Below are 7828 nucleotides of genomic sequence, written 5' to 3'. Positions count from 1 at the left end.
TGCCTTTATTCTCATTAGCTAGCACAGGGTAATGTCACAGCTAGTGATAGGAAGACATCGTAATGGTCTTATGGTTAAAGCACTGGCTCTGCTACAGACGTCCAGAGTCATCTTGGACCAGTCACTTAATCTTTCTGTGCCTCAGTTCCCCAGCTGTGGAATGGGAATAATAATACTCCCTTTTCTCGCACCTTCAAACTGTCTTGCCCATTTAGATTGTAAGCTCATCAGGGCAGGGATGGTCTCTCCGTGTGTGCATGTACAGCCCCCAGCACAATAGGACCCTGACCTTATGGGGCCTCTAGCTGTTACCATGCTGAGCATAAATGAGCGACTTTAAGGCAGTTAGAAGAATAGCCACAAAATGGGGAGAAACTGTAACATGCCCTGGCCAGGGCTCTGATAAAGGGGGAAGAGAGATTCTGATTCTCCATGGGGCCCCTGGCAGCTCATGAAGCATGAGCAACAAACACTGCAGGGACTGGCTTTTTGTTATGTGTTTGTACAGTGCCCAGCACAATGGGGTCCTGGTCCATGATTAAATAATGCACTAATAATAGTAATGCCGGTAGCATTCTAGCCTGTCCCTACTGCCATTCTCCTTACCACCACCCCCCACCCTCCTGGATGCGGCTGCAGGTTTATCAGCTCTGTCTCACTGCAGAGCATTTGTTAGCTGGATGGGAGTGGTTAGGTCGGACAGAGAAACTCCTGCCCACCGACCCCTTAGGGAGTTTGGATTCAGAGCCAGACACCCCGACTCCAGCCCATCACTGCTTATTTATAATGCACACCGGAAAGCAAAAGGGTAATATTTTTCAGGTTTCTCCTCCTGCATTTCAAAGACCTAAAGGTGACATTCCTATATGGCCACTATGAGCTTGGGCCTGGGGTTCCGCCCCCACAAGCCCAACCCCCTACAGGCTTAGGTGACATTTGTTCTAAATATTTATGATTGTGGCTGAGGAACATCAAAGATTTGACTAAAACCAACTGGACCCAGAGACAGGGAAATGGCTCATGGCAGGGAAGCTGAGAAAGATTTACTGTGACGTACCTATGAGTGGCTGAGTTATTTGCAATGATATCCCCCTGCAAAATCCCTCCTAAGGCCCTCTATAGTCATAAACTGCCTTCATCAGATGTCAGGTTTCCAGTCTGGATGGTGAACGACACCGGAGAGCCAATGGCTCTAATGTCTATTATTGTTATTGTGGTGTCCCAGGGGTGACTTGCCTGGCTACCAAAAGCCTTCGGAGTAAATCTTCAGAGGCAATTCATTATCAGCTGATATAGGGCAAGGTTTGTGAACTAACAATTCATACCCAGGACGCTCCTCTGTTTAATTCTTAATATCAACTCTCACTATTTTTTCCCCTGCCACAAAATTCCTCAGTAGATACAGAGCCCGTTGGGTAGAAGTGGGTTATGAAAGCACAGGCTCCTTTACTACATGTTGGATCATCATAAACAATGTTACGGCATCATTGCTCTCATAGCGGGAGCTTTGGATTGGAGGTGTCCCAGACAGAGAGCCCAGGGGTTTGGGCCAGTGAGGGAAACAGTGTCTCTAGGTGGCTGAAGACCAAGAGGAAATGGGCCAAAGGTCATCAGGGCAGTGGCAACAGAGCACTGGTTTTGGCAGAGAGCATTGCCTCTGGGCAGACCAGTCCACCTCTGATTTGAGAGAAGCCATAATATATGTATGTAGCATAAACAAGGGGGTTACACTCTACCTAAGTTCATGTCATGGGCTTCTCGGACAATGGAAATTTAACCTGCTGCAAGGGGCCCCAAAATCAACCAACACTCCAACCAAGGGGTTACAACACGTTCTTATATTGTCATAATGTTGTGGTGTAAGGTGCTAATGACTTGTACATTAGGGTCGCTGACGTATACTCACTCCAGCTGAAACTCCCCACCGAACGAGCCAAAGGTGTGACCCAGTAATTGCACTCAGAGTCAGTGAGGCTGGTGTGGCCTAAAGCACACCAAGTTCAAGCGTCTTGTGCTGATCTTCAAGGCCCTGTATAATGGTGCCTCAGTCTACATTCCTGCCCTAGTCTCTTAGCATGTTAGCCCTTGTATCCTGTTAATGCTGTATTCTATGCCCTGTTAGTCTCCTTCTCCCATGCTGCCTCCAAAGACTCACAGACTTTAAGGCCAGAAGGGACCATCGTGATCACCTAGTCTGGCCTCCTGCACCTCGCAAGGCCACAGACCCTCATTCCTGCAGTAGCTCTGTACCCTCTGGCTGAATTACTGAAGTCCTCAGATCATGATTTAAAAACTTGATGTCACAGAGAATCCACCATTTACTCAAGTTCAAACCAGCAAGTGACCAGTGCCCCATGCTGCAGAGGAAGGCGAACCCCACACCCCAAGGTATCCGCCAATCTGACCTGAGGGAAAATTCCTTCCCGATCCCAGATACAGCAATCAGTTAGACTCTGAGCATGGGCACAAGACCCACCAGCCAAACCCCTGGGAAAGAATTCTCTGTAGTAACTCGGAGCCCTCCCCATCTAGTGCCCCACCTCCCCTATGCATGAAATCCCCTTCTTGAGACGGAACTCCAGGCTAATGTCTTCTCTGAACTCTAATCCCCCATCCAGACCTATTTTTGCTAGGGTGCCTACAAGAAATTAGCCATCTAATAGTGGGCAATGGGGGGTACTTTTATATTTTTACATCACATTAAAAACAAACCAACCAAACACACCCTTCAAAGATGTGGCCAACCTCACTTGTGTTGTGCCCCTTCTCTATCCACACTCATCTGTTTGTTTGGCTTTTAGCTTGTAACCTCATTGGGGCAGGGACTGTGACTCCCTGTCCCAGCACAACTGGAAGGCTGCTGCCGTCTACGGAATGAATAATATTAATAATAAAGTCTCAAAGAGACTGGGTGGCTCAGAGGATTGCCAACAGTAGGGTGACCAGATGTCCTATTTTTAAAGGGACAGTCCCATATTTAAGCTCGCCTGCAGGTATCCCAACTTTTTTCTTAAAAACGGGCAAACTGTCCCGTATTTTCTGTCTCCACCCGATCAGTACTGGCAGGTCCTGCTGCTGGCCAGATTTCTGCTCACCAGCCACCCACCCACCAGCAGTGAGTGGGGGTTCCAGTGGCCGACGGTGAGGGTGGGTGTGTAAGGCTGGTGGCGGGGTGAAGATGCAGCTCCTGAATTCATAACCTGGCTCTGCCACTAAGTAGCTTGGTGGCCTTGGATCAGCCACATTCAAACGAAAGTCGGGTATGTAACTCCATATTCAGGCACCTAAATAAAAGTGACCTGAGTTGCTGAGCATTTGCAGCTTCCGCTGACACAAGTGGGTTGACTAACCTGGGTAAATATTTGCAGGAGAAAGCCCCAAGGCCACGTGCTAAGATTAAAAACTTGGAATGAAAGAAAGTTTGCACAGGATTTAGTTGCTCTTTCGCTCACCCAGCACTGAGTTCCAGGGCCTGTTATTCTGCAGCAGATGCTTGTAAAACCACTGGCTAGGTGCCGTCCTCAGGTCAATTTTAAAGACTGCAACATTTTGCAAAGTGTTCTTGCTAGCGGTTGTACAGTGACAGAACCATTACTCAGGAAACTCTCCAAGAACATTATAGTGGATGTGGGTCAGCTCTTTCCACCCAAGAAAGTTCTCCAGCAGAAAAAGAAATTGCTGAACCCAAGCTGGAGGTGGCCGTGATATATAGATAGAACATTGGACTAGGTCTCAGAAGACCTGAATTCCATTCTATAGCTGGCTCTGCCACTGGTCTGCTAGATTACCTTGGGCAAGTCACTTTTCACCAGATTCCTCAGTTTCCTTATGTGCAAAATTGGGATATTACTACTTTCTTCCTTGGTACAGTGCAGATTCCCAGATGAAAAGTACTAGTTAAGAAATAGTTATTAATATTAATTATCTCAATTAACACATGGACAAAGTACTTGGCACTTCATGGGTGAAATCACTGAAGGGACTTAACCAATTAGTAAAGATTCCTCGCTTTCAGAAGAGATACAACACTGAGGTCCTGACACTTTTGCTCATTACTACTGCAAAAGTAGTACTGGAGTTAGCCCTGACTCCATTCCAGCTTGGATAATTACACTCCATCTTTCTAAATAACTCCTGCAAGCTTTAACTGGGTACTTTAAAAAACTGTATATTTAAAACTGGTCAGCATTTTTAAAATTAAACAATTTTCATGGGAAAATGTGGCCTTTTATAAAAAACAATTCCCCCCCTTCAAAAAATTGTCAACTTTTTTTTTTTTTGTTAAAGATTGCTCAAGAATGTTATCCGATTTTTTAGGGCAAATTAGTATTTTTGATAATAATTTAAAGAAAAACTGATTTTAAAAAACACCCTAAACATGACATTTCATTTCCCCCCTCCACCCACAGAGTTTCCATTTTTCACCCAGCTCTACTGAATAACAGCAGCGTCTAGAAGCCTCAGCTGAGATCAAGATCCCAGTATGCCAGTCAAAATAATAGCGTGGCTTCTTTTCTGTGGTGACTGCTGTGTACAGAAACACTGCCCAACAGGTTAGGACAGGTAGTGGAAGGAGTGGTAGGACGGTTCAGTGGTTAGGACACTCATGTAGGACTTAGGAGACCTGAACCTAGATCGCCAGTTCTGTTCAGATACTATGGTGCCATCTCCAAATAAGGCCATATAAGTACCTTAGTCAATAGAAAAATAATATTGTTTCCTGGGACACAAGAAGGGTCTTGTGGTTAAAGAACCGGGCTGGGACTAAGTTCCCTCCTCTGCCACAGACTCCCTGTGTGACCATGGGCAGGTGACTTCCTCTCTCAGGGCCTCAGTTCCCCATCTGTAAACTGGGGATAATAATCTTTCCTTTCCCCCAGCCCTTATTCAGAGTGTCAGCTTTTGTCCTAAACTGGGCATGGAAACACAGCCCAACAGTTATTGCAATTTGGCCTCCATGGACTATATGACTTGATTCCATTGGAGTCGATGGAGTTACTCTCCATTGCATCAGAACAGACCCAGGTCCAGTATTTTTAATCAGAAAGTTTTTCTAAGTTTTCCATGAAGCTTCAGCAACTCATTTCCTTTCATTCGATCTCCCTCCTCAGATGAGGGGCTCTGTTGCCTTTAATGAATTTCCAGGGCCTGCAACCTCATAAAACTCCATGGGGGAATGGTTCTCCTCACTTGGCATGTGCAGGAAATTAGTCATTTTTCACTCCTCCAGCCCCAAAAGCTGCTCACCGAGCCCATCATTCAGACACCGCAGATGGGCTCATCAGAGAGCTCTTTCCAGAAGTGTCTCTGAGCCAGCGGCCACCCCAGAAAAGCAGCCAAGCGATTAATTTGACTGGCACTCAGCAGGCATCCTGGGCATTTCAGTGACTCCATAAAAACCGCACACCATCTCTGTGGCCAAGGTAAATCTGATAAACACCGTGGCCTCCTGTGAGGTAAGCAGCAAGCCAGAGACACATGCTCACCCCAGCATCAGCCATAATGCACCCTGACCTGTACCTATCTTAGGTGCATCTATTGCCCCATCATCAGAGTATCTGAGCACCTCACAATCTTCAATGTAGTTACCCTTACAACCACCCCTCTGAAGCAGGGCAGTGCTGTTATCCTCATTGTACAGAGGGGGAACTGAGGCACAGGGAGGCTAAGTGACTTGCCCAAGGTCACACAGGAGGGCTGTGCAACAGTTGGGACTTGAACCCATGTCTTCCAAATCCCAAGCTAGCACCCTACAGACCATCCTTCTTCTTCTCCTACTGACTTCAACAGGAGTAAGAGCAGTACAAGGGGAAATGTGCTAGTTTGATATTTTCTTCTCCTCCTTTCCTGGAATGTCATTATATTGTTTGGGAGATAAAAAGGCAAGACATGGAAGATCTTGTCATTGTACAAGGCCCAGCGCCCCCCTGTATCACATGCTAGAGATGGAAAAAGTCCCATTAGACCTTCCAGTCCAGCTCTTCCACCACCACGGGATTGTTCTTAGTGTTTTGTCCAGTCAAGTTTTCAAAGTCCCAAGTGATGGGGATTCCATCACTTCTGGTGGAGGTTATTCCAGAGCCAGGTACATCTGAGATACTGTGGTGCTCAGTTTCCATAGCCCTGGGATTAGATACATAGAATAGATACTCTCGGGAGGTGGTTCCTGATATTCACGTTACATTTTCCCTCTGTTCATTTCATCCCATTATAACAGTTAGAATCATAGAAGATTAGGGTTGGAATAGACCTAAGGAGATCATCTAGTCCAACCCCCTTGGCAAACGTTGGCAAGCCATGTATTTTTCTGGCCTCAATGGAGCTTGCAGTTTTCCCCAAGAGCATCAGCCCTTCCCATCTGTTTGCTCAACCGGTCTGAAGCAGAGACTGTGTCTTTCTATCTGTGTGGACAGCACCTAGCACATGGTGGGCGTTTCCATAATATAAGCAGTAAGTATGCTAAGGCAGCCACTACTGCTTGCAGGTGGGGGTGACAGCTTAGTTGGGCGAGGTTGGGGTACTTGAGGACTAGCCAGTTGGGAGAATGGTTAGGGACTGGACATTAGGGACTGTAGGAGGCAGGATGGAGAGCAGTTTGTGGACAAGCCTGTGGTGTTGATTACTAAGGTCACATAGCAACAATGCCTGCCTTGAAGCTGCTTTTCCTATGGGTTTGTACAGCGCCTAGCACAAAATGAGGCTGTGATCTCAGCTGTGGCCTCTAGGCACTTCCGTAAAATAAATATGTTCATTCATCACAATTTTCTAGAGGTTAAATCCTTACTTAACATACTCAATCTGGACAGCAGCTGTGAGTTTCCAGGTTGTTCGGTAACTTTATCCTCTAATTCCTAAATTCTCTCTGCATACGCACCTGAAATAACAACATGCAAAGGTTACAGGATTTCCAGTGTATGGTTTTAATGTAGTAATAATCCGTTAAACCTGACAGATTGACAGTGCAGGAGATACAGGGCCTTACAGGGAATATAGATGTGCAAGGGAAGGCCATGGAATTCACCTGGCTTGTCCAGGCAGGGAGAATTCAACAGCATGGAACTTATTGGCAAAACCAGCCTGTGGCTCATTAATTTCTCTACCCTCGACTTAGTTAGAAGTTCAATTGGCAGTACTGCCAGGTCCACACATTCAAAAGTCACAAGTCAGGAAAATTGCCCCAAAATCAGGAAATTGCATTGAAAATCATGAGATTTTTCTAAAATAGTAAATGGGGAGGGTATTTGCCTTCTGGCTCTTGAAGCTTTTGGGGAAAGCTACCTCAGATACACATGCAAAAATGGGTCCCTCCCGCTGGCTGATGGGAAGGAATTCCTCTTACACTCCACTGCCCCCAGGGTTGGGGAGCTGCCATCCCATCCCTTCCATCTCTTACCCCATCACTATCCTCTGCACCCCGCTCAGTCTCCCTTCTGCTCTTCACATTACCCTGTTCCCCTAAGTAGTCTCCCACGCCCCTCCCTCAATTCATCTGAAGCCCCTCACTCTGCCTCCTACTCTCCCCAGCCTTCCCATGCACCTTTCACAGCACTTCTGCTGCTCCTCACAGTCCCGAAGTCCCAAAAGCATTCTCTCGAGCCTCCTGTCCCATAGATGGACAATCATTTTACTTGTGGGCATGGCTTGAGTCTCACTGAAAAGTGGGAGGTAGAAGCCATCTTTATTAAGGGAAACCTCACTTCCACGTTTAGATAAGCAGTCATGGGATTGGAAGGAAGTTCCTCCTATGGATCAGTAACTGGTTAAAAATAATAAACAAAGGGTAGGAATGAAAGGTCAATTTCACAGTGGAGAGGGGTAAATAGCAGGG

This window comes from Chelonia mydas, chromosome 1, assembly GCF_015237465.2.
Source record: "Chelonia mydas isolate rCheMyd1 chromosome 1, rCheMyd1.pri.v2, whole genome shotgun sequence".
Lineage (NCBI taxonomy): Eukaryota > Metazoa > Chordata > Testudines > Cheloniidae > Chelonia > Chelonia mydas.
Note: the sequence above shows the minus strand (reverse complement) of the source record.